A 25,306-nucleotide genomic window follows, 5' to 3' on the forward strand; every position below is an offset into this window, starting at 1 on the left:
GAGGTGTGGAAGAGTGTAGCAGTGCCGAGTGTGATGTATGGGATGGAGGTGATTATACATGGAGTGAGTTGGAAATGGATAAATTGGAAGTAGGGCAAAATAGGATCGGTAGGTTAGCTTTGAATGCACCAAGGTATGCAGCGGTGGAAGCATTGAGGGGTGATATGGGGTGGAGTACCTTTAGGGAAAGATTTAGGAAGGCTACCCTTAGATACAAAGTCAGACTGGAACGAATGGATCACGCGAGATTGGCACGGAAGGTCTACTTGTGGAGTGTGCATGAGAGCAAATGGATTAAAAACTGCATGAGAATGGTTGGTGACAGTGGTATGCGAGTCAGGTGGGTGAGCAGAGAGGAAGGGAGCTAGGCGTTTCTTTGAATGGGAGGTGACTGACAGAAATAGTGAGGGTCTAGAATGGAATGTGAGAAAGTGGAAGAAAGAGATAGACAGTGCAGTGAAAGGTGACGGTCTGAGGAGGTGGAAGCATGTGATGGAGCGAAAGACTACTTTGGAATGATACAGGGAAAAGGAAGCCCCGCAGTGTGTCAGCTGGTATGATGGAAGCCTGGGTGGTGATCTTCTCTTCCAAGCTCGAGCGCAGTGTATGAATGTGAATGCAAGAAACTACAGGTGGTCTGAGTCCCGCAGCAAAGTGTGTCAGATGTGTGACAGGGGTGTGGATGAAACTGCCGTGCATGTGATACTGGTGTGTGGGAGGTACCGGGGAGAAAGGACGGAGATGATGAGGGTGGCACTGAGTGAGATGGGCTGGGATGTGAATGGGAGGATTGCAAGGACAGAGAGGGAATGGATGCTGCTGCTGCTGGGACTGAGTGATGAAGCAAATTATAGAATTATAGAAGCCATGAAGAGTTTTCTGGAAAAGATGTGGTGTGCAAGAAATAGGGAATTGGAAGATTTGTAATGGATACTGCTTGTGTTGTTTTATTTTTACAGGGTGTGCCGATACGAAGGCCTGACTCTCCAACGGGTCACCTGTACAGCAAGAGCAAGTGTCAGATGTGTGACAGGGGTGTGGAAAACTGTGGATGAAACTGTCGCGCTGCCACGCATGTGATACTACTGGTGTGTGGGAGGTACCGGAGAGAAAGGACGGAGATGATGAGTGAGATGGGCTGGGATGTAAATGGGAGGATTGCAAGAACGGAGAGGGAATGGATGCTGGCCTAGGGGTGGGCAGGTACCGCGGTACCAGTACCGGGGAGGTGAAAAAATTATCAAATTCATAAAGAGCACATCGAAATCTATCAGGAAAAAATAGTTTCAACCCCCAAATCCTATTCTGACCTCTGCGATAAATTTACCTACTTTTCTTTACAGGAGTTGCCGTTCCAAAGGCCTGACTCAAGGGGAAGCTGTTGAGTCTCCTGTAAAATCAAGATCAAGCGGTTTTTGGAGGGAAAAAACCCCGAACCATCCTCCACTCACTGGCCTCACTCCACATCCACAGACTCACAGTATCTGACCTGAGTGGTAACCAAGACTCTGGCCTGGCCTTCAAGATCCTAAAACTCGCCAGAACCTTTCTCAAGAAAACGGAACAATTAACTCGTCAAACAGTCATCCACCTGCTACTTGCACCTTTGGGGCACAACCTAGAGGCTGTGGTACCACAGCCTTCACGGGCCCCAGCAAATACACAACAAGAACATGTGTACAGTAAGATCGCTCTTGCCCTCCCCCGTCTTTGGTGATTTCCTTGTTGCTCTGACCTGCCGTTTGCATCTAATACTAACAGCTAGTATGATGTGTGTGGATGTGTTTTGTGTGCTGTAGTACAGTACGGGGCGAAACATATGTGTCTCAGTGTGTACATTTTTTTCTAGATCAATACACATCTATATAGGTGTGTGAGTACGTGTGAGTGGTTATTTCTTGTGTGTGAGTGCGGGTTTGGATGGTATACCTACGTAAATTGGGCACTCATTACGCAGAGTGCACCCTCACGCTCATACCCATTCCTGCTGATGTAACTAAACCTAAACTAACTAAAACTAACCTAACTAAAACCAACCTAACTAAAACCAAACTAACCTAGTGTAATCTAACCTAATTTAACTGGTTAGAATGCTGTGAGCACGAGGGTGCACTCTGTGCAGTGAGTGTCTGTAAATTGTATGCTGGTGTGAGTGTGTACTTGCCAGCTAGTGTTATTGCATGTGTAGTGGATTGTTGCTGTTGACACCCCCGGTGGTGGCCAGCTGACGTACGGGTGAGGAGAAAAAGGTGAATGTGCAACAATAATTTTAATTTAGGTGCCAGTTGTTCATTAATTGTACCGAATTTTCCCTTGCCTTGGCGGGTATTTTATGTTGTAGGTATTATTATGTAGTATATGTAGTAGGCCTAATGTACATGTTTATCTACTCTGTATCTGTTCTTTGACTTACCAGGTACTGCTGTATATATGGTATGTAGTCTGTGTTAATAGTTATAGGCCTGACCTTGCCCTATTTATTTGTTATCTGCAATTGGACTGAGACTAGTGAGAGAATTTTTACCGAAAATTCTGCCTCATGCTGTAATACTTCCTAGCTATATACAGTTAGGCATGGTAGGAGGAGGCTTGCTTTGTTGACTATTATTTTGGGTATCATTAGAGGGTAAGCCTGACTTCTGGCATCTAGCTAAAATATCTCCTTCAATTTCACCTCTTTCTCTCCTCTCCATAACCCTGACGGCAGCACCGCCATCTCATCTGTTTCTAAGGCTGAACTCTTTGCTCAAACTTTCTGTAAGAACTCCACCTTGGACGATTCTGGGCATATTCCTCCTACTCATCCCCCCCTCTGACTCCTTTATGCCTGTTATTAAGATTCTTCCTAATGATGTTTTCTATGCCCTCCCTGGCCTCAACTCTCAAAAGGCTTATGGACCTGATGGAGTGCCTCCTATTGTCCTTAAAATCTGTGCTTCTGTGCTGACACCCTGCCTGGTCAAACTCTTTCATCTCTGCCTATCAACATCTATCTTTCCTTCCTGCTGGAAGTAGCCTTTGTACAGTCTGTGCCTAAGAAGGGTGACCATTTTAATACCTCAAACTACCGCCTTTTAGCTTTACTTTCCTGTCTATCTAAAGCTTTTGAATCAATCCTTAACCGGAAGATTCAAAAGCACCTCTCCACTTCTAACTTTCTATCTGATCGCCAGTATGGATTCCGCAAGGGGCGTTCTACTGGCGATCTTCTTGCTCTCTTAACTGACTCTTGGTCATCCTCTCTTAGCCGTTTCGGTGAAACTTTCTCTGTTGCGCTAGACATATTGAAAGCCTTCGATAGAGTCTGGCACCAGTCTTTGCTTTCTAAACTGCCCTCTTTCGGATTCTATCCCTCTCTCTGTTCCTTTATCTCCAGTTTCCTTTCCAGCCGTTCTATCTCTGCGGTGGTAAACGGTCACTGCTCTTCCCCCAAACCTATCAACAGTGGGTTCCACAGGGCTAGCTGTCCTATCACCCACTCTCTTCCTGTTATTCATCAATGATCTTCTTTCCATAACAAACTGTCCTGTCCACTCGTACGCTGACGACTCCACTCTGCATTATTCAACTTCTTTCAATAGAAGACCATCACAACAGGAAGTACACGACTCCAGACTGGAGCTGCAGAACGCTTAATCTCAGACCTTGCTATCATTTCCGATTGGGCCAGAAGGAACCTTGTGTCCTTCAATGCCTCAAAAACTCAATTTCTCCACCTATCAACTCGACACAATCTTCCAAACATCTATCCCTTTTCTTCGACAACACTCAGCTGTCACCTTCTTCAACACTAAATGTCCTCAGTCTATCCTTAACTCAAAATCTCAACTGAAACTTCATATCTCCTCTCGCTAAATCAGCTTCCTCGAGGTTGGGCGTTCTGTATCGTCTCCGCCAGTTCTTCTCCCCCGCGCAGTTGCTATCCATATACAGGGACCTTGTCCGCCCTCGTATGGAGTATGCATCTCACATGTGGGGGGGCTCCATTCACATAGCTCTTCTGGACAGAGTGGAGGCTAAGGTTCTTCGTCTTATCAGCTCTCCTCCTCCTATTGAGTGCCTTTTACCTCTTAAATTCCGCCGCGATGTTGCCTCTCTTTCTATCTTCTATCGCTATTTTCACGTTGACTGCTCTTCTGAACTTACTAACTACATGCCTCCCCCCCTCCCGCGGCCCCGCTGCACATGACTCTACTCATGCTCATCCCTATACTGTCCAAACCCCTTATGCAAGAGTTAACCAGCATCTTCACTCTTTCATCCCTCATGCTGGTAAACTCTGGAACAATCTTCCTTCATCTGTATTTCCTTCTGCCTACGACTTGAACTCTTTCAAGAGGAGGGTATCAGGACACTTCTCCTCCCGAATTTGATCTTGCTTTCTGCCACCTCTTTTGATTCTTTTTTGGGAGCAGCGAGTAGCGGGCTTTTTTTATTATTGTTTTCTTTTTTTGTGCCCTTGAGCTGCTTTCTTTGTTGTAATAAAAAAAAATCCATAACTGAATCAAATGTAGAAGGTTTGGACTGATTTCTGTGCTCCGTCGAGTGTATATAATGACTGCTGGTGATCCAAATTGCAATAATCAGAGTATTTCTTCATGAGGACATTATTTGAAGTTGTTTTAGTTGTGCAGTATGGGCTGTTTTATATAGTTCTTGCACACCCACCTACCCCTGTTATGATTTTGTATTAACCACATTTGAGTGGCATGACCCCGAGACAGCTGGACTTTCATGCTCTTAGGAGAAGCAATTTATGTATTTGCACAAAAGTAGTAGACAGGTACAAATCATATTCTGCTGTTATTCATATGTGTTGATTTTATTGCATTGAGTAATTTCATTTACTATTTTCCAGCAAACCCATGTTCAGAATTAGTTGGTTGGCTGGCTATTCATGGCCTATGGAACCAGTGCATTATTTTCAGTAGGGTGAAAAATAACTTGTGTTTTGTAGTTTTCAAAAGCAATAAACCAGGATTTAGTTTTAAGTACATATTTTTGCCTCAGGTTGTTGTTGGTGATTCCTAGGCTGCCTGGCCCTGAGAAAGGTCATTGCCAAGACTGGGCTTTCTTACTGTGCTCTCATGTTGTTGGCACATCTGCCTGATAAATTTGCCTCGGTTGATAAGCATGGATACTGTACTTAGGCCAACAGGATGATAGTTCCTGCTTACAGATCCATTGTTGGAGCTCAATGACATCCCTATGTACATCAGTTTATTGCCTTTCGTTGAAAGTAATTTCTTGGTTTCAAATCCTTGAAAGGTGACTTTCAAGGATTTGAAACCAAGAAATTACTCAACAAAAGGCAATAAACTGATGTATAGGATATCATTTGAGCTCCAACAATGGATCTGTGGGCAGCAGGAACTATCATCCTGTGCATCTAGGGGAATGTTGCCCATGCATGCCCATATGGTTACCACATGGGGCCCACCTGGGCCCCACATAGATACCATGTTGCATCCCCATCTGGGGTCCGTGTGGGCAAATGTGGGGCCCATATTTGCCTATCCGGGGCCCACCAAGATTGCCAAACTGGGAACCCATATGTTGCCCAAATGGGGCCCACATTTTTTGATAGCTGGGAATATTTATTATTAACCTAAAAAAGAAAAAGAATCGGACATGAAGAATTATCCAGTAACTCCAATAAATAAATAAAATAATAAAATAATGGAAACGGGAGCTGTGATGGAAACGGAAAGCAGGACAAAATGGTGAGAACTTGGGGGGACGGTCAGCGAGGCAGTGACTCAGCATCTCCATACAGGGCTGGTACCGCGAGGAATCGATTCCTCGCGGTACCCGGTACCGGTACCTGGTACCGCGAAGCCTCATGATCACTTGGGTACCGGGAAGCGTCATGATCACTCGATCGGCACTGCGCATTGCCGCTAGTACCGTCTGGATCTTAGTGACGCTCGGCGCTCGCCCGCCCGCCTCAATGTGGTATCACGCGGTATGGGCCCTGTATGGAGACGCTAAGTCACTGCCTCGCTGACCGTCCCCCCAAGTTCCCACCATTTTGTCCTGCTTTCCGTTTCCATCACAGCTCCCGTTTCCATTATTTTATTATTTTATTTATTTATTGGAGTTACTGGATAATTCTTCATGTCCGATTCTTTTTCTTTTTTAGGTTGCTAATAAATATTGTTATTGTTATTAGACTATGATCGAGTACATCCATAATAACTTAATATATACATGCTATTTTTTTTTCGAAAAAATAAATATTCACTTCATTCAGAGAGAGAGAGAGAGAGAGAGAGAGAGAGAGAGAGAGAGAGAGAGAGAGAGAGAGTTTTCTTTACAGGAAATTTATTTGGGAGTTTCATCAGAAGTCAAAGAAAAAAAGAAATATTCCTTCGGGTACCGGTACTAACGGTACCCGGGTTTTCGGTACCGGTACTCAAATTAACGGTACTTGCCCATCCCTAGATGCTGCTGCTGGTGGGACTGATCGAGTGCTGGGGCCGTATACACAAATATTCTAAGAATAATACTAAGCCTTGCACTTAACAACTTTTAGCTAAGCATAGGCCCTTAAGTATTACTTAGAATTCCCCTTAGCGGACTCTAAGCTAAGTATTTTTTGAGCAAAATACCGGTATGAAGTGCATCGCATAGCAAAACGACAACTTGCAAAAGCATTGTATATAGCTACCACAGTACATATTATGCAAAGATGAAATAGCTATAATGAATTCAACACGTTATCTATCTGTACACAAAAGCTTGTTTGGAAACAATAGACACATCAATGGAGTAAATGATCGACATAAACGAGCCTTCTTCTTCTTCCTCTTGTGGTCTTTATTGCCTATGATCGTTATAAAGGTGCATCTTTTCATGTTTCCGGTGTACCTCCACTATTCTTTTATGTGTTTTGGTAAAATATGTATATTACTGCCCTGACGTCGTCTCCTCAGCCGCCGGTGACAACAAAGGCGTAGCGCGAAGCGTATCACACGGAATTACCAAATAATAAAAGTAGACAAGTCAAAAACAAACTAAATCTAACCAGACCTGCCCAAACCTAACTATACCTAGCCTATGACCAACCTAACCTGACCCCTCTACCGCCAAAATGCAATGTGCTAAGATGCGTTAATTCACACTCCTCAATAGTTTGAAGTTTCTTCAATATTCAAGCTGTTTTTCACTGTACTGTATTCAGAGACCAACATACAACACATAATGCATTAGCCTCACGTGAGATGGCTACCATAATTTCAGACTCGTGTGTTCAGTGACTTTCTTGTTTATTTATTTTTATATATATCAACTTTCAGTCAGGTTACTCTGGTATATCTTTGCCTCAGTGGGTCAAGGCACACAATCATTAGTACTATTATAAAATGTTCTAATGTTTCCCGAGCTTCTACACCTATCTGCTGTACTATAGATAGGTATAGGTACTTCTCCATTCACAGAGGCCACTTTTCTCAACTATCTTTGACAGGTCTCCCATTCACATTGTTTCACTCTGCTCCAGTGTCATCATATGCTTTCCCTCTCTGTATATTTCCTTTTCCAAAGGGGATTGTCTTGAATTTCCAGTGTTATATTAATTTGGCCCACCGGTGTTCACTCATTTCCTCTCTTTGAAACTCAGCTTCCCCTTTGTTAACCTTTCTCAGAAGCTTCACCCCATTTCCCCTGAGAGCATGTGAACACTATCATGCCAACTGGTCTTGAATGACTTCTAATCTCCCGACATCTTAAGTGTTAGTTTTGCTGACCCATACAAGATAGCTGTGGGGTTACTACCTTCCCCATCCAAAAGCAACTTCCATATTCATACTGGCTAATTTCCCTTCTCTACCGCTGATATTAACACACGTCATTTTCCTTACCTTGGCTTCATTCAGTTTTCTTTGTGCTTTCTCCTATGGCCTCCTTGCTTATCTCAAATGCTAAATAACCATGTGTTTCTATTACCTCTAAGATATTGTTTCCCAGCACCCACTGTCCTACTGCTGGTGTGAATTTCCATTATTATGTTTAAAGATAAGTTTCCATTCCATACCAAAGTCATTTAGGATCAGGCAAAATCCTTCCACTAATACTACATCATCTGCATAACCTAGGCAAAGCAATACAACTTCTGATGTGTGGGACTTTATTACTTTTGCCTATATCCACATATACACATGGAGGAGGGGGAATGATTATGAGCAGAAAGGATTGATTGATTATGTGGCAGTAGATGGAAGACTGAGAAAGGATATCTGTGACGCGAAGGTAGTAAGCGGGATGTTCGATGGCTCTGACCATCTTGCAAAAGTGGGTGTTTGAAAAGAAAGGTGAAGTAAAAAAGGAAATACTGAAGAGAGAAAAGTTACAGGAAAAAAGAAATAAAAGATGAGTATAACGTGAAATGGCAGATGCCTTAAGTGAAAAATGGGAAAGTGTGAAAGTACAGATACTGAAAAAGTTTTTAGAACATTTAAAGAAGTAGTGTTAACTACAACAAAAAAGTGGTAGGGATGAAAATGATGAGAGATGGAAAAAGAAAAGGAAATTCATGGTGGACAGAAGAGATAAGGAGGATAGTAAGAGAAAAGGAACTTTTTAAGAAAACTTAAGAAAGAAATGTGGTTGAGCAAGTAAAAAGGAAAGGAAAAGAAATATAGAGAATGCAAATGAAATTAAAACAAGCAATAAAAGAAAGTAAGAAGAGTTGGTGAAGACTTTGGAAAAGACTAAGTGAAAATATAAAGGGAACAGGAAATCATATTGGAAAGAAGTAAAAAACGAAAGAAAAGCATCACCCCAATAATATCTCCCCAAGGAAAATTAATGAAGTTATGGGTGAGAATGGAAAGATGTTCAAAGACGGGGAAGCTGTGAAAGAGACATAGAGAGAATATTTCAAAAACTTAATGAGTTTTGATGATGGACGTCCAGCAGCTGTTACAGCAACAGTTTTGAGCGGAGGTAGAGGAGGAGTATATAAAGAAAGAAGTATAACATATGAAGAAGTAAATCAGGCATTAAAAAGATTAAAAAATGGAAAAGCAGAAGGAACTGATGGAATCAATCAGATATTTTCCTTCAGGATGGTAGTAGAAAAAATAATAGCAAAAGGAAAGAAACTATACGCTGCCTTCATGGACTTTGAAAAAGCTTATGACAGATTCGATTGGATTGCATTGTGGGATGTTTTAAAGATTTATGGTGTGGGAGGAAAACTGTTTAGTGCAATAAAGTCTTTCTATGAGGATGCATCTGCATGTGTCAAAATTGGTGGAGAAACAAGTGAACATTTTGAGATAAAGGTGGGATTAAGGCAGGGGCGTGTCATGTCACCATGATTGTTCAATATTTATATGGATGGTGTCATGAGAGAAATAAAGGGCAAAGTTGGAGTAAAAATGTACGCTGAGGGAAGGCAGTGGGTGCTGAATTCAATCCTGTTTACTGATGACACAGTGCTCATTGCAGAAAATGAAAGTGACTTACAAAACTTGGTCAGTGATTTTCATAGCGTCTGTAAAAGGAGAAAGCTGAAAGTAAATGTCAACAAAAGTAAAGTGATGGTTTGTGAGGGGAGTAGAAGTGAAGTTGTAGATTTTGTATGCCCATATAGAGTGGGAACTGAATGTGAAAAAGAATGCAAAATAATTCTGAATGGTGAAGAAATGGAGGAGGTCAATGAGTTTAAGTACCTTGGATCAGTTATCAGTTGAAAATACAATAATAGTACCAACCCTCACATATGCAAGTGAAACATGGGCCTTGAATGAAAGTCAGAGGTCTAGAGTGCAGGCAGTGGAAATGAGTTATTTGAGGAGTGCTTGTGGTGTGACTAGAATGGATGGAATAAGTAATGAAAGTGTGTATGAGCGTTTTGGAATGTGTCACGGGGTGAAGGGTATAAGTGACTTTATAGTGATTGGGCCACATGGAGAGCATGGAGGAGAGTAAGATGACCAGAAGGGTGTATGTGAGATTGAGGGAGGGAATGTTAGAGGACGACCTCCAGTGAAATGGAGAGATAGGGTGCAGGAGTACGTTAGGGAGAAGGATGAGAGATCCTTGAGAAACTTTGAGCAGGCAAGGAGGGAGTGTCCGGATAGAGAAAGATGGAAACTTCTGCCGTGGCCATCCCTGGTGGGAGCTCCTAAGAGCAGGCGATGAGATGATGATGATGAATGAATTGAGAGGAATCACAGCAGAAATGTTGAAGTGTGGAGATGAAGTTACTATATGAATGGTCAAGATATGTGAAGTGGCCTGGGAAGGGGGGAGGTCCCAGCAGACTTGACAAAAGCCATCATGGTCCCAGTTTACAAGGGAAGGGCAGGAGAGGGAGGTGGGAGTTGTAGGGGTATAAGTCTGCTGAGTGTAGGCTACCTGGAAAGGTATATGGAAAAGTCCTAATTGAGACTGCGCAAAGACTTACAGAAGAGAAAATCAGTGAAGAACAAGGAGACTTTAGGAAGGGAAGAGGATGTGGATCAGATATTTTCCTTCAGGATGGTGTTTTATTAGAAAAATATTAGCAAAAGGAAAAATACTATGCTGCCTTCATGGATCTAGTTATTCTAAAGAAAGTTTATGACAGAGTCGATTGGCTGGCATTGTGGGACATCTTAAAGATATATGGTGTGGGAGGAAAACTGCTTTATGCAATAAAGTCTTTCTATGAGGATGCATCTGCATGTGTCAAAATTACTGGAGAAACAAGTGAACATTTTGAGATGAAAGTGGGCTAAGGAAGGGGTGTGTCATGTCATCGTGGTTGTTCAATATTTATATGGATGGTGTTATGAGAAATGAAGGGCAAAGTTGGGGAAATTGAAGTAAAAATGTATGCTGATGACACGGTGCTCAATGCAGAAAATGAAAGTGACTTACAAAATTTGGTCAGTGTTTTTGATAGTGTATGTAAAAGGAGAAAGTTGAAAGTAAATGTCAACAAAAGTAAAGTGATGGTTTGTGAGCGGAGTAGAAGGGAGGTTGTAGTTTGTATGCCCATATAGAGTGGGCATTGAATGTGAAAAAGAATGCCAAATAATTTTGAATGGTGAAGAAATGGAGGAGGGTAATGAGTTTCAGTACCTTGGATCAGTTATGTGTAAGCATGGTGGTACAGAAGGAGAGAAAAGAGAAAAGGCATTGCAAGGATTGATTGATTGGAGGAGAAGCTGCGGATCCATCTCTGGCATGCCATCTCATTGTTGGGGGCTGAATTTCTCCATGGCATGGACTGGACCTCTGCCGGACAGCTGGAGAAAGCTGCCATGGCACAAACCCGACTGATGGAGACAACTGATTTCTTCTTCCACATCATGTTTGGCCCTGAAATATGAGTACAAGTTCAAATAAACAACATATATATAGATATATATATATATATATATATATATATATATATATATATATATATATATATATATATATTAATTGGGATGTTTTTCTTGATTAGTGTACTATACTAAAAGAGGTTAACCTGGTAGCTGCAGGGATCATGTTTCTTAAAGGTCCCTCCGAGCAAGAAAAATGAGAAAAAATCATCACTCACGCAAACCATTTCATAATATATATCAACACATTTGTGATCAGTTTATGCATCATCTATTTTGGGGGGTTTATATCATGGCAAAAATGTGGCCCATCGCTGGTACAGGGTAAAGCCACAAATTTGGCCTGTTGCTGCTACCAGGTTAAGTTGGACTATGAATGGGCAGATGTTGTTTTAAGAGCATCTGAAATAAACTTATGGGACTGATATATGATAATTAAATCTGTGATATTTATTAAGATGTGTCCAGTGATTTAATTGGCAAAGAACTGCAAAACACAAGCTAAGAAAATAAAAGTACTGAACTGATTGACGTATCGACACAGGAAATGGCCGTCGGAGAAATAAGAATGGATTAGTAATTAATATACCCGAAGCAATAACTAAAAGACATTGCATCAACATAAGTATGTGATAAAATAACAGGCATTATCTACATGAGTTATTTACTGCACAGTGCACACTATATGGGCTGGCAACATTGTCTTATTTTCTAGCAATTGAAGTTGCTTATATTGTGCATTATATTCTTGCATGGGAATGATTGCTTGATGCTGGATGACAAAAACTAAATGATTAAACAATAATGTTATGTGGCGAATACCAGCTTGAGGTCACTCTAGGTCTAGGAGGACTTGCTCGTTGTTGTCAATGTCATCACGATCACTGCAAATAGATACATTACAATTAGAAATGCTTTGGTACCTGCCCTATATCTATATCTATACTTGTCCAGAAGTCAAAACTCTTGACTCATGGACCAATTTGCAATTTTTTTTGTTCAAAAAGATTTTAGCATTGTTGATTGACTTTAATAGCTATTTGGGAGTAAGACTAAGAATAATCATAAAATTCACTTTTAAATCTTCATAAGAAAGGAAGCTGCAAATAACAAAAGCCATAATATACTGTGAACTAATTAATTTCAAATGTGAAAAAAAAGACATGACCAAAACAAATTAAACAATACTACAATGCTAGCTAGCATGGGTATTAGTATCATTTTGCAACACCCAGGGATTCCTGGGAGGTATTTTACAGAAAGGATAGCTACCGTTCGTTAAGTAGGATCAATGAGGTTAGGTGACGTTTATAATTTTTTGTTAAGTTAAAATAAGGCAACATTCTGAATGATAGTTAGTTTGGTAAAAAATTTACGTCCAAAATCAAAATGTTTGTTTAAAAAATAGTCAGTAACACAAATCGGAAATTTATCTGAGTTAGGAGAGGTGAACTTATATTAAGTTAGGTATGTCAGAGCAAGGTTTCTAAACAAGTTGATTTAGGATTAAAGGAAAAAAGTCATAAGTGATGCAAGCTTGAGTACTAGAGCAGGTTCGGTTTAAGAGCTGTACGTCAAATTGATTTGGTTTGGTTACTAAAAATAAGCAAAGGAAGGTAATTTTGTTAGGACACTTCTGACATTTAAGTTAGGTTAAAAATATCAACTTTTCTAAATAATTGTTGATTTGGTTAAAACTGGCTATCTTAAATAACAGATTAAGTTGAAATAACTATATGTCAATGATAAATTTACCCAGGTTAGGTTTGGTTTATCACTGCTGGGAGGTTAGTCAAGTAAAAATTAAATAACAGACACTAGTGACCCAAATAGGTATTGTTTAAGGTTTGGTAAGATTGGTGGGAAACGTTTGTTGAAGTCAGACACAAGATTAACAGGTGTGTTAGGTTTAAAGAGTTGAATATTGTAAAGGATAAGTCTGGCGAGGTAAAATATTGGCTCACCTGTGTTCGTTCCTTGGGCAGGAGTCTGTGGCTGCCGGTGTTGATCACAGGTAAGATACACGTGCGCCAGTGATGACTGGACCTTCACAGACTACCTAAGGTGAGTGATAACAGACACTGGATGCCCTCCAGGCGATGGCTGGGGGCTGTATAACGCCAGCCACACACTGCGGCCCGCGGGGCTTCCAGCAAGGTTACTCCCAGGGCTCCTTGTGTGACAGCCTGTGGATGGTGGCAGGCGCTCACCAGCCATCGCTTGGAGGGTCTCCAGTGTCTGTTATCACTCAATCTCTGTCAGTCTGTGAAGGTTGCACCTGCATTTTGCCTGTCAGCGAACACCACTTCAGTCGTGATGGCCATGTAGGTGTTTCCAAGGTCCGCCTCGCCGAACCACTCATCTCAGCACGGTCAGCACAGTCCACAGATATTTCAGGATGAGTTTCAAATCATTACACGCCTCCAATTCGTCTAGACGAGGCAGATATATTAGGAGGTGATGCCTTTCATCCCGCTGTAATCCACCATGTTGCAATACTTATGCATTTTTAACGGTGCTAAGGGAGCCCCTTCCCCGCCTTAAATTTTCCGCCAGCTAAGTGCTCCAGCTTCAGCGCTAAGCGGCCCAGCGCCATTTTAAGTAGAAAACTTAACGATTCTTTGCCGTTAAGTGCACTTAGCGATGCTAAGAACGTTTGTGTATACCGCCCCTGAAGCAAATGAGAGAATTATAGAAGCCATGAAGAGTTTTTTGGAAAAGAAGTGGTGTGTAAGAAATAGGGAATAGGATGATTTGTAATTGATACTGCTTGTTTTGTTTTTATTTTATTCAGGTTGTGCCGATATGAAGGCCTGCAGGGGCCGTATACACCAATATTCTAAGAATATTACTAAGCCTTGCACTTAACAACTTTTAGCTAAGCATAGGCCCTTAAGTATTACTTAGAATTCCCCTTAGCGGACTCTAAGCTAAGTATTTTTTGAGCAAAATACCGGTATGAAGTGCATCGCATAGCAAATTAAACGACAACTTGCAAAAGCATTGTATATAGCTACCACAGTACATATTATGCAAAGATGAAATTAATAGCTATAATGAATTCAACACGTTATCTATCTGTACACAAAAGCTTGTTTGGAAACAATAGACACATCAATGGAGTAAATGATCGACATCAACGAGCCTTCTTCTTCTTCCTCTTGTGGTCTTTATTGCCCATGATCGTTATATAGGTGCATCTTTTCATGTTTCCGGTGTACCTCCACTATTCTTTTATGTATTCTGGTAATATATATACATACATACATATATATATATATATATATATATATATATATATATATATATATATATTACTGCCTCGACGTCGTCTCCTCAGCCGCCGATGACAGCAATTAAAGGCGTAGCGCGAAGCGTATCACACGGAATTACCTAATAATAAAAGTAAACAAGTCAAAACAAACTAAATCTAACCAGACCTGATCAAACCTAACTATACCTAGCCTATAGCCAACCTAACCTGACCCCTCTACTGCCAAAATGCAATGTGCTAAGATGCGTTAATTCACACTCTTCAATAGTTTGAAGTTTCTTCAATATTCAAGCTGTTTTTCACTGTACTGTATTCAGAGACCAACATACAACACATAATGCATTAGCCTCACGTGAGATGGCTACCATAATTTCAGACTCGTGTGTTCAGTGACTTTCTTGTTTATTTATTTTGATATATATCAACTTTCAGTCAGGTTACTCTGGCATATATTTACCTCAGTGGGTCAAGGCACACAATCACTGGTACTATTATAAAATGTTCTAATGTTTCCCGAGCTTCTACACCTATCTGCTGTACTATAGATAGGTATAGGTACTTCTCCATTCACTGAGGCCACTTTTCTCAACTATCTTTGACAGGTCTTCCATTCACATTGTTTCACTCTGCTCCAGTGTCATCATATGCTTTCCCTCTCTGTATATTTCCTTTTCCAAAGGGGATTGTCTTGAATTTCCAGTGTTTTATTAATTTGGCCCACCGGTGTTCACTCATTTCCTCTCTTTGAAACTCAGCTTCCCCTTGGTTAACCTTTCTCAGAAGCTCCACCCCATTTCCCTGAGAGCATGTTAACGCTATCATGCCAACTGGTTTTGAATGACTTCTAACCTCCCGACATCTTCAGTGTTAGTCCTGCTGACCCATACAAGATAGCTGTGGGGTTACTACCTTCCCCATCCAAAGGCAACTTCCATATTCATACTGGCTAATTTCCCTTCTCTACCACTGATGCTAACACCCGTCATTTTCCCTACCTTGGCTTCATTTACTTTTCTTTGTGCCTTCTCCTATGGCCTCCTTGCTTATCTCAAATGCTAAATAACCACGTGTTTCTATTACCTCTAAGATATTGTTTCCCAGCATCCGCTGCCCTACTGCTGGTGTGAATTTCCATTATTTTCTTTAAAGATAAGTTTCCATTCCATACCAAAGTCATTTAGGATCAGGCAAAATCCTTCCACTAATACTACATCATCTGCATAACCCAGGCAAAGCAATACAACTTCTGATGTGTGGGGCTTTATTACTTTTGCCTATATCCACATATACACTTGGAGAAGGGGGAATGATTATGAGCAGAAAGGATTGATTGATTATGTGGCAGTAGATGGAAGACTGAGAAAGGATATTTGTGATGCGAAGGTAGTAAGTGGGATGTTCGATGGCTCTGACCATCTTGCAAAAGTGGGTGTTTGAAAAGAAAGGTGAAGTAAAAAAGGAAATACTGAAGATAGAAAAGTTACAGGAAAAAGAAATAAAAGATGAGTATAACATGAAATGGCAGAGGCCTTAAGTGAAAAATGGGAAAGTGTGAAAGATAGTACAGATAGATATTGAAAAAGTTTTTGGAACATTCAAATAAGTAGTGTTAACTACAACAAAAAAGTGGTAGGAATGAAAGTGGTGAGGGATGGAAAAATACAAGGAAATTCACGGTAGACTGAAGAGATAAGGAGGATAGTAAAAGAATAAAGGGAACTTTTTAAGAAAACTCACGAAAGAAATGTGTCTGAGCAAGTAAAAAGGAAAAGGAAAAAGAAATATAGAGAATGCAAAATGTAATTAAAACAAGCAATAAAAGAAAGCAAGAAGAGAGATGACGAAGACTTTGGAAAAAGAATAAGTGAAAAATATAAAGGGAACAGGAAATCATATTGGAAAGAAGTAAAAAACGAAAGAAATGCATCACCCCAATAATATCTCCCCAAGGAAAATTAATGAAGTTATGGATGAGAATGGAAAGATGTTGAAAGACGGGGAAGCTGTGAAAGAGAGATGGAGAAAATATTTCAATAACTTAATGAATTTTGATGATGGACGTCCAGCAGCTGTAACAGCAGCAGTTTTGAGTGGAGGTAGAGGAGTATATAAAGAAAAAAGTATAGCATATGAAGAAGTAAATCAGGCATTAAAAAGATTAAAAAATGGAAAAGCAGCAGGAACTGATGGAACCAATCAGATATTTTCCTTCAGGATGGTAGTAGAAAAAATAATAGCAAAAGGAAAGAAACTATACGCTGCCTTCATGGACTTAGAAAAAGCTTATGACAGATTCGATTGGATTGCATTGTGGGATGTTTTAAAGATTTATGGTGTAGGAGGAAAACTGCTTAGTGCAATTAAGTCTTTCTATGAGGATGCATCTGCATGTGTCAAAATTGGTGGAGAAACAAGTGAACATTTTGAGATAAAGGTGGGATTAAGGCAGGGGCGTGTCATGTCACCATGATTGTTCAATATTTATATGGATGGTGTCATGAGAGAAATAAAGGGCAAAGTTGGAGTAAAAATGTATGCTGAGGGAAGGCAGTGGGTGCTGAATTCAATCCTGTTTACTGATGACACAGTGCTCATTGCAGAAAATGAAAGTGACTTACAAAATTTGGTCAGTGATTTTCATAGCGTCTGTAAAAGGAGAAAGCTGAAAGTAAATGTCAACAAAAGTAAAGTGATGGTTTGTGAGGGGAGTAGAAGTGAGGTTGTAGATTTTATAAGCCCATATAGAGTGGGAACTGAATGTGAAAAAGAATGCAAAATAATTCTGAATGGTGAAGAAATGGAGGAGGTCAATGAGTTTAAGTACCTTGGATCAGTTATCAGTTAAAAATACAATAATAGTACCAACCCTCACATATGCAAGTGAAACATGGGCCTTGAATGAAAGTCAGAGGTCTAGAGTGCAGGTAGTGGAAATTAGTTACTTGAGGAGTGCTTGTGGTGTGAGTAGAATGGATGGAATAAGTAATGAAAGTGTGTACGAGCGTTTTGGAATGTGTCACGGGGTGAAGGAATAAGTGACTTTAAAGTGGTTTGGCCACATGGAGCAAATGGAGAGTAAGATGACCAGAAGGGTGTATGTGAGATTGAGGGAGGGAATGTTAGAGGACCTCCAGTGAAATGGAGAGATAGGGTGCAGGAGTACGTTAGGGAGAAGGATGAGAGATCCTTGAGAAACTTTGAGCAGGCAAGGAGGAGTGTCTGGATAGAGAAGATGGAAACTTCTGCCGTGGCAATCCCCTGGTGGGAGCTCCTAAGAGCAGGCGTTGATGAGATGATGATGATGAATGAATTGAGAGGAATCACAGCAGAAATGTTGAAGTGTGGAGATGAAGTTACTATATGAATGGCAGAGCTGGGATTCTGTAGAAAAAATCTACCACGGTATCGGTAGTCGGTAGCGAGCAGCGTCAATCGGTATCGGTAGATCGGTAGATTTTCAGAAATCTACCGATCGGTATAGATTCGGTATCGGTAGATTAAAAACTCTATAATTATATAATAAAAATGGAAGGAGACGCTGCCTCCACCTCACCTCTCCCCACGCTGCCTCACACGTGACACTGGCTTACGTGACTAGCCTCACTCTGCGCGTCCCTCTTACAGGGTTCACACACTCCTACACGGGCCCTTGGCGCCACATACTAAACACTCACTCAACACACAGCATATCCTAACCTCTGGTTCGTAACAATATGATTAAATAGTTCACTGACTTGATCAAAACTTTTTTAATGTAAAATAAAGTTTAAAAAAGGAAAATCACTTGAAAAGTTAAAAGCACAAAACGATTAAGGGCTGCTGCCATGGGTGGACTTAAAAATACTGCCACTTAAAACACTAGGCGATGAGGCTGAGCACGTTGTCGAGAGCGTGGGAGCTAGGCGTAGGTGTAGGCTACTCGTCGGCAGGCCAAACAAGAGTGGGGCTCCGCCAAAACTTTTGGCGGGAGCGAGAATCTGCTAGGTCGTGGCTGCCTCTGATTGGCTGAGAACGCATGAACGGCCGGTGATTGGCTAAGCGTGATGACGTCAAAGTAATACCTGGAATTTCCTGCTAACTGCTTCCCATAGATGCGCTCGAACGTGTTGAAACTTGTCCGTTTCATTTTGCCGGGGTCGTCTTCTCTTAAGTCTTAACAAAAAGTCCCTTCGCTTTTCAATCTACCGATACCGATTGACTGCCAATCATGCGATCGGTAGCGGTATTCGGTAGTTTCTTCAAAATACCGAATGATCGGTATCGGTAGCAGTAATCTACCGCCGGTAGTACCGATCCCAAATGTCAATCGGTAGTCCCAGCTCTGATGAATGGTCAAGATATGTGAAGTGGCCAGGGAAGGGGGGGGAGGTCCCAGCAGACTTGATAAAAGCCATCATGGTCCCAGTTTACAAGGGGAAGGGCAGGAGCAGGGAGGTGGGAGTTGTAGGGGTATATGTCTGCTGAGTGTAGGTTACCTGGAAAGGTTTTTGAAAAAGTCCTAATTGAGACTGCGCAAAGACTTACAGAAGAGAAAATCAGTGAAGAACAAGGAGACTTCAGGAAGGGAAGAGGATGTGTGGATCAGATATTTTCCTTCAGGATGGTGTTTTATTAGAAAAAATATTAGCAAAAGGAAAAAATACTATGCTGCCTTCATGGATCTAGTTATTCTAGAGAAAGTTTATGACAGAGTCGATTGGCTGGCATTGTGGGATGTCTTAAAGATATATGGTGTGGGAGGAAAACTGCTTTATGCAATAAAGTCTTTCTATGAGGATGCATCTGCATATGTCAAAATTAGTGGAGAAACAAGGGAACATTTTGAGATGAAAGTGGGCTAAAGCAGGGGTGTGTCATGTCATCGTGGTTGTTCAATATTTATATGGATGGTGTTATGAGAAATGAAGGGCAAAGTTGGGGAAATTGAAGTAAAAATGTATGCTGAGGGAGGGAAGGAAGTGGGTGATGAATTCAATCTTATTTGCTGATGACACTGCTCATTGCAGAAAATGAAAGTGACTTACAAAATTTGGTCAGTGTTTTTGATAGTGTATGTAAAAGGAGGAAGTTGAAAGTAAATGTCAACAAAAGTAAAGTGATGGTTTGTGAGCGGAGTAGAAGGGAGGTTGTAGATTCTGTATGCCCATATAGAGTGGGCATTGAATGTGAAAAAGAATGCAAAATAATTTTGAATGGTGAAGAAATGGAGGAGGTTAATGAGTTTAAGTACCTTAGATCAGTTATGTGTACGCATGGTGGTACAGAAGGAGAGAAAAGAGAAAGGGCATTGCAAGGATTGATTGATTGGAGGAGAAGCTGCGGATCCATCTCTGGCATGCCATCTCCTTGTTGGGGTCTGAATTTCTCCACGGCATGGACTGGACCTCTGCCGGACAGCTGGAGAGAGCTGCCATGGCACAAACCCGACTGATGGAGACAACTGATTTCTTCTTCCACATCATGTTTGGCCCTGAAATATGAGTACAAGTTCAAATAAACAACATTATATATATATATATATATATATATATATATATATATATATATATATATATATATATATATATATATATATATATATATATATATATATATATATATATATATATATATATATATATATATATATATATATATATATCTATATATATTAATTGGGATGTTTTTTCTTGATTAGTGTACTATACTAAAAGAGGTTAACCTGGTAGCTGCAGAGATCATGTTTCTTAACCCGGTAGCAGCGACGGGACAAATTTGTGCCATGATTTAAACCCCCCAAAATAGATGATGCATAAACGTATCACAAATGCTTTGATATATTATGAAATGGTTCGCGTGAGTGATGATTTTTTCCCATTTTTCTCGCTTAGAGGGACCATTAAGAAACATGATCCCCGCTGCTACCGGGTTAAAGGTCCCTCCGAGCGAGAAAAATTAGAAAAAATCATCACTCACGCAAACCATTTCATAATATATATCAACACATTTGTGATCAGTTTATGCATCATCTATTTTGGGGGGTTTATATCATGGCAAAAATGTGGCCAGTCACTGGTACACGGTAAAGCCACAAATTTGGCCCATTGCTGCTACCAGGTTAAGTTGGACTATGAATGGACAGATGTTGTTTTAAGAGCATCTGAAATAAACTTATGGGACTGATATATGATAATTAAATCTGTGATATTTATTAAGATGTGTCCAGTGATTTAATTGGCAAAGAATTGCAAAACACAAGCTAAGAAAATAAAAGTACTGAGCTGATTGACATATCGACACAGGAAATGGCCGTCGGAGAAATAAGAATGGATTAGTAATTAATATACCTGAAGCAAGAACTAAAAGACATTGCATCGACATAAGTATGTGATAGAATAACAGGCATTATCTACATGAGTTATTTACTGCACAGTGCACACTATATGGGCTGGCAACATTGTCTTGTTTTCTAGCAAGTGAAGTTGCTTATATTGTGCATTATATTCTTGCATGGGAATGATTGCTTGATGCTGGATGATAAAAACTAAATGATTAAACAATAATGTTATGTGGAGAATACCAGCTTGAGGTCACTCTAGGTCTAGGAGGACTTGCTCGTTGTTGTCAATGTCATCATGATCACTGCAAATAGATACATTACAATTAGAAATGCTTTGGTACCTGCCCTATATCTATATCTATGCTTGTCCAGAAGTCAAAACTCTTGACTCATGGACCAATTTGCAATTTATTTTGTTCAAAAAGATTTTAGCATTGTTGATTGACTTTAGCTATTTGGGAGTAAGACTAAGAATAATCATAAAATTCACTTTTAGATCTTCATTTTTTTTTTTTTTTTTTTTTTTTACATTGCAGCCTATTGCGCCGGTAGGCTTCTTCCGGTGGATCCTGATGGTCGGTCCAAGGCTTCTTTCCGGTAGGTCCTGATGGTCGGCCCAGCCCGTTCTGGCGCAGGCGAGTGTTTATAGTGGCGCCATCTTGCATTGGCTCATGCTGCCCTCCCAGAGCTCATCTTTGATCCTAGAATCTAGAGTCCGGGTTGATAGGTGGTCTTCTGGACAGCATGTGGGTAGTTTTAAGCCACTCGGCGGCGGCTGAAAAATCCCAGCTTGGTGGCACCGGGTGGGGATTGAACTCGCGTCCTCCTGAACACGAGGCCATTACTTTGACGACTCAGCCACCGCCTCCCCTATAAGAAAGGAAGCTGCAAATAACAAAAGCCATAATATACTGTGAACTAATTAATTTCAAATGTGGAAAAAAAAACAATGATCAAAACAAATTAAACAATACTACAATGCTAGCTAGCATGGATATTAGTATCATTTTGCAACACCAAGGGATTCCTGGGAGGTATTTTACAGAAAGGATAGCTACCGTTCGTTAAGTAGGATCAATGAGGTTAGGTGACGTTTATAATTTTTTGTTAGGTTAAACTAAGGCAACATCCTGAATGATAGTTAGTTTGGTAAAAAATTTACGTCCAAAATCAAAATGTTTGTTTAAAAAATAGTCAGTAACACAAATCGGAAATTTATCTGAGTTAGGAGTTAGGTATGTCGGAGCAAGGTTTCTAAACAAGTTGATTTAGGATTAAAGGAAAAAAGTCATAAGTGATGCAAGCTTGAGTACTAGAGCAAGTTCAGTTTAAGAGCTACCGCACGTCAAATTGATTTGGTTTGGTTACTAAAATAAGCAAAGGAAGGTAATTTTGTTAGGACACTTCTGACATTTAATTAGCTAGGTTAAAAATATCAACTTTTCTAAATGATAGTTGATTTGGTTAAAACTGGCTATCTTAAATGACAGATTATGTTGAAATAACTATATGTCAACGATAAATTTACCCAGGTTAAGGTTAATATGATTAGGTTTGGTTTATCGCCGCTGGGAGGTTAGTCAAGTAAACATGAAATAACAGACACTAGTGACCCAAATAGGTATTGTTTAGGGTTTGGTAAGGTTGGTGGGAAACGTTTGTTGAAGTCAGTCACAAGATTAACAGGTGTGTTGGGTTAAAAGAGTTGAATATTGTAAAGGATAAGTCTGGCGAGGTAAAATATTGGCTCACCTGTGTTCGTTCATTAGGCAGGAGTCTGTGGCTGCCGGTGTTGATCACAGGTAAGATACACGTGCACCAGTGATGACTGGACCTTCACAGACTACCTAAGGTGAGTGATAACAGACACTGGATGCCCTCCAGGCGATGGCTGGGGGCTGTATAACGCCAGCCACACTGCACACACTGGCCCGGGGCTTCCGGCAAGGTTACTCCCAGGGCTCCTTGTGTGACAGCCTGTGGATGGTGGCAGGCGCTCACCAGTCATCGCCTGGAGGGTCTCCAGTGTCTGTTATCACTCAATCTCTGTCAGTCTGTGAAGGTTGCACCTACATTCTACCTGTCGGCGAACACCACTTCAGTCGTGATGGCCATGTAGGTGTTTTCAAGGTCCGCCTCGCCGAACCACTCATCTCAGCACGGTCAGCACAGTCCACAGATATTTCAGGATGAGTTTCAAATCATTACACGCCTCCGATTCGTCTTGACGAGGCCGATATGTTCGGAGGTGATGCCTTCCCTCCTGCTGTAATCCACCATGTTGCAATACTTATGCATTTTTAACGGTGCTATGGGAGCCCCTTCCCCGCCTTAAATTTTCCGCCAGCTAAGTGCTCCAGCTCCAGCGCTAAGCGGCCCGGCGCCCTTTTAATTAGAAAACTTAACGATTCTTTGCCGTCAAGTGCACTTAGCGATGCTAAGAACGTTTGTGTATACCGCTGCTGACTCTCCAACGGGTCACCTGTACAGCAAGAGCAAGTTGGAGGCCTTATCGGCACAACTTTTTTTTTTTTGGTATTTCGTTAGGGATTTACCCCAATGGAGGAAGGCGGTGCATGCCGCGCAACCCCCCAGACGGCTGGTAGAGAGATAGCCAATTCTTTCAAGGAGGAGGCCCAACAACGGGGCTGCGGGTGTCGGAAAGAGCCCACCTTTCCACCCCCGTGGCACAGGATTGGTCTCGAACCCACGCTCTAGCAACCCGCCGAAGCGCAAGGCGGAGACTCTACCACGGGACCACGGGAGACCCCCGTAGCTTCTATAATTCTATCCCAGCCAGCAAAAAATGTGGGCCCTAGTTGGGCAATCTTGGTGGGCCCCGGATAGGCAAATATGGGCCCCACATTTGCCCACACGGACCCCAGATGGGGGATGCAACAGGGTATCTGTGTGGGGCCCAGGTGGGCAGAGTGGGCCCCATGTGGTAACTATATGGGCATGCATGGGCAACATTCCCATAGATGCACAGGATGATGGTTCCATCTGCTGCCCACAGATCCATTGTTGGAGCTCAAATGACATCCCTATGTACATCAATTTATTGCCTTTTATTGAAAGTAATTTCTTGGTTTCAAATCCTTGAAAGGTGACTTTCAAGGATTTGAAACCAAGAAATTACTTTCAACAAAAGGCAATAAACTGATGTACATAGGGATGTCATTTGAGCTCCAACAATGGAACTGTGGGCAGCAGGAACCATCATCCTGTTGGCTTAAGTATCCATGCTTATCAACCCGAGGCAAATTTATCAGGCAGATGTGCCAACAACATAGAATACACTCCATGAGAGCACAGGAAGAAAGCCCGGTCTTGGCAATGACCTTTCTCAGGGGCCAGGCAGCATAGGAATCACCAACAACAACAACCCGAGGCAAAAAATATGTACTTAAAACTAAATCCTGATTTATTGCTTTTTGAAAACTACAAAAACACAAGTTATTTTTCATCCTACTGAAAATAATGCACTGGCTCCATAGGCCATGAATAGCCAGCCAACCAACTAATTCTGAACATGGGTTTGCTGGAAAATAGTAAATGAAAATACTCAATGCAATAAAATCAACACATATGAATAACAGCAGAATATGATTTGTACCTGTCCATTACTTTTGTGCAGATACATAAATTGCTTCTCCTAAGAGCATGAAAGTCCAGCTGTCTCAGGGTCATGCCACTCACATGTGGTTATTACAAAAACATAACAGGGGTAGGTGGGTGTGCAAGTGCTATATAAAACAGCACATACTGCACAACTAAAACAACTTCAAATAATGTCCTCATGAAGAAATACTCTGATTATTGCAATTTGGATCACCAGCAGTCATTATATACACTCAACCCTCGATTTAACGGATAAATGAACCAACGGACAAAATCTGGAGCGCAGAAATCAGTCCAAATCTTCTACATTTGATTCAGTTATGGCTTACCCTCTAATGATACAGAAAATAATAGTCAACAAAGCAAACCTCCGCCTACCGTGCCTAACAGTATATAGCTAGGAAGTATTATAGCATGAGGCAGAATTTTCGGTAAAAATTCTCTCACTAGTCTCAGTCCAATTGCAGACAACAAATAAATAAGGCAAGGTTAGGCTTATAACTATCAACACACAGCCTACATATATACAGCAGTACCCGGTAAGTTCAAGAACAGATACAGAGTAGATAAACATGTACAGTAGGCCTACTACATGTACTACATAATAGTACCTACAACATAAAATACCCACCAAAGCAAGGGGAAATTCGGTACAATTAATGAACAACTGACACCTAGATTAAAATTATTGTTGCACACCCACCTTTTTCTCCTCACCCGTACGTCAGCTGGCCACCACCGGGGGTGTCAACAGCAACAATCCACTACACACGC

At 41.1% G+C, this 25,306-nt stretch overlaps 3 long non-coding RNA genes across 4 annotated transcripts; 1 reads left to right on the plus strand and 2 right to left on the minus strand.

The window, feature by feature from the left end:
* The first annotated feature begins 7,708 nt into the window (after nucleotides 1–7,708).
* Nucleotides 7,709–16,426, plus strand: LOC126994038 (uncharacterized). Its single transcript, XR_007748748.1, has 2 exons — nucleotides 7,709–8,250; nucleotides 15,976–16,426. It is a non-coding gene; the product is annotated as an uncharacterized LOC126994038 (long non-coding RNA).
* LOC126994035 (uncharacterized) lies at nucleotides 10,530–13,884 on the minus strand. Its single transcript, XR_007748745.1, has 3 exons — nucleotides 13,283–13,884; nucleotides 12,141–12,202; nucleotides 10,530–11,313 (listed from the first exon to the last, which is right to left on the minus strand). It is a non-coding gene; the product is annotated as an uncharacterized LOC126994035 (long non-coding RNA).
* A 2,124-nt stretch (nucleotides 16,427–18,550) lies between the features above and the next one.
* Nucleotides 18,551–22,824, minus strand: LOC126994037 (uncharacterized). 2 transcript variants are annotated; one of them, XR_007748747.1, is made up of 4 exons: nucleotides 22,664–22,824; nucleotides 21,441–21,796; nucleotides 21,152–21,213; nucleotides 18,551–20,062 (listed from the first exon to the last, which is right to left on the minus strand). It is a non-coding gene; the product is annotated as an uncharacterized LOC126994037 (long non-coding RNA). The 2 variants fall into 2 exon arrangements; XR_007748746.1 differs by having other exon boundaries at nucleotides 18,552–20,062; nucleotides 21,441–21,781.
* Nucleotides 22,825–25,306: the final 2,482 nt, after the last annotated feature.

Source organism: Eriocheir sinensis, unplaced genomic scaffold (assembly GCF_024679095.1).
Source record: "Eriocheir sinensis breed Jianghai 21 unplaced genomic scaffold, ASM2467909v1 Scaffold707, whole genome shotgun sequence".
Lineage (NCBI taxonomy): Eukaryota > Metazoa > Arthropoda > Malacostraca > Decapoda > Varunidae > Eriocheir > Eriocheir sinensis.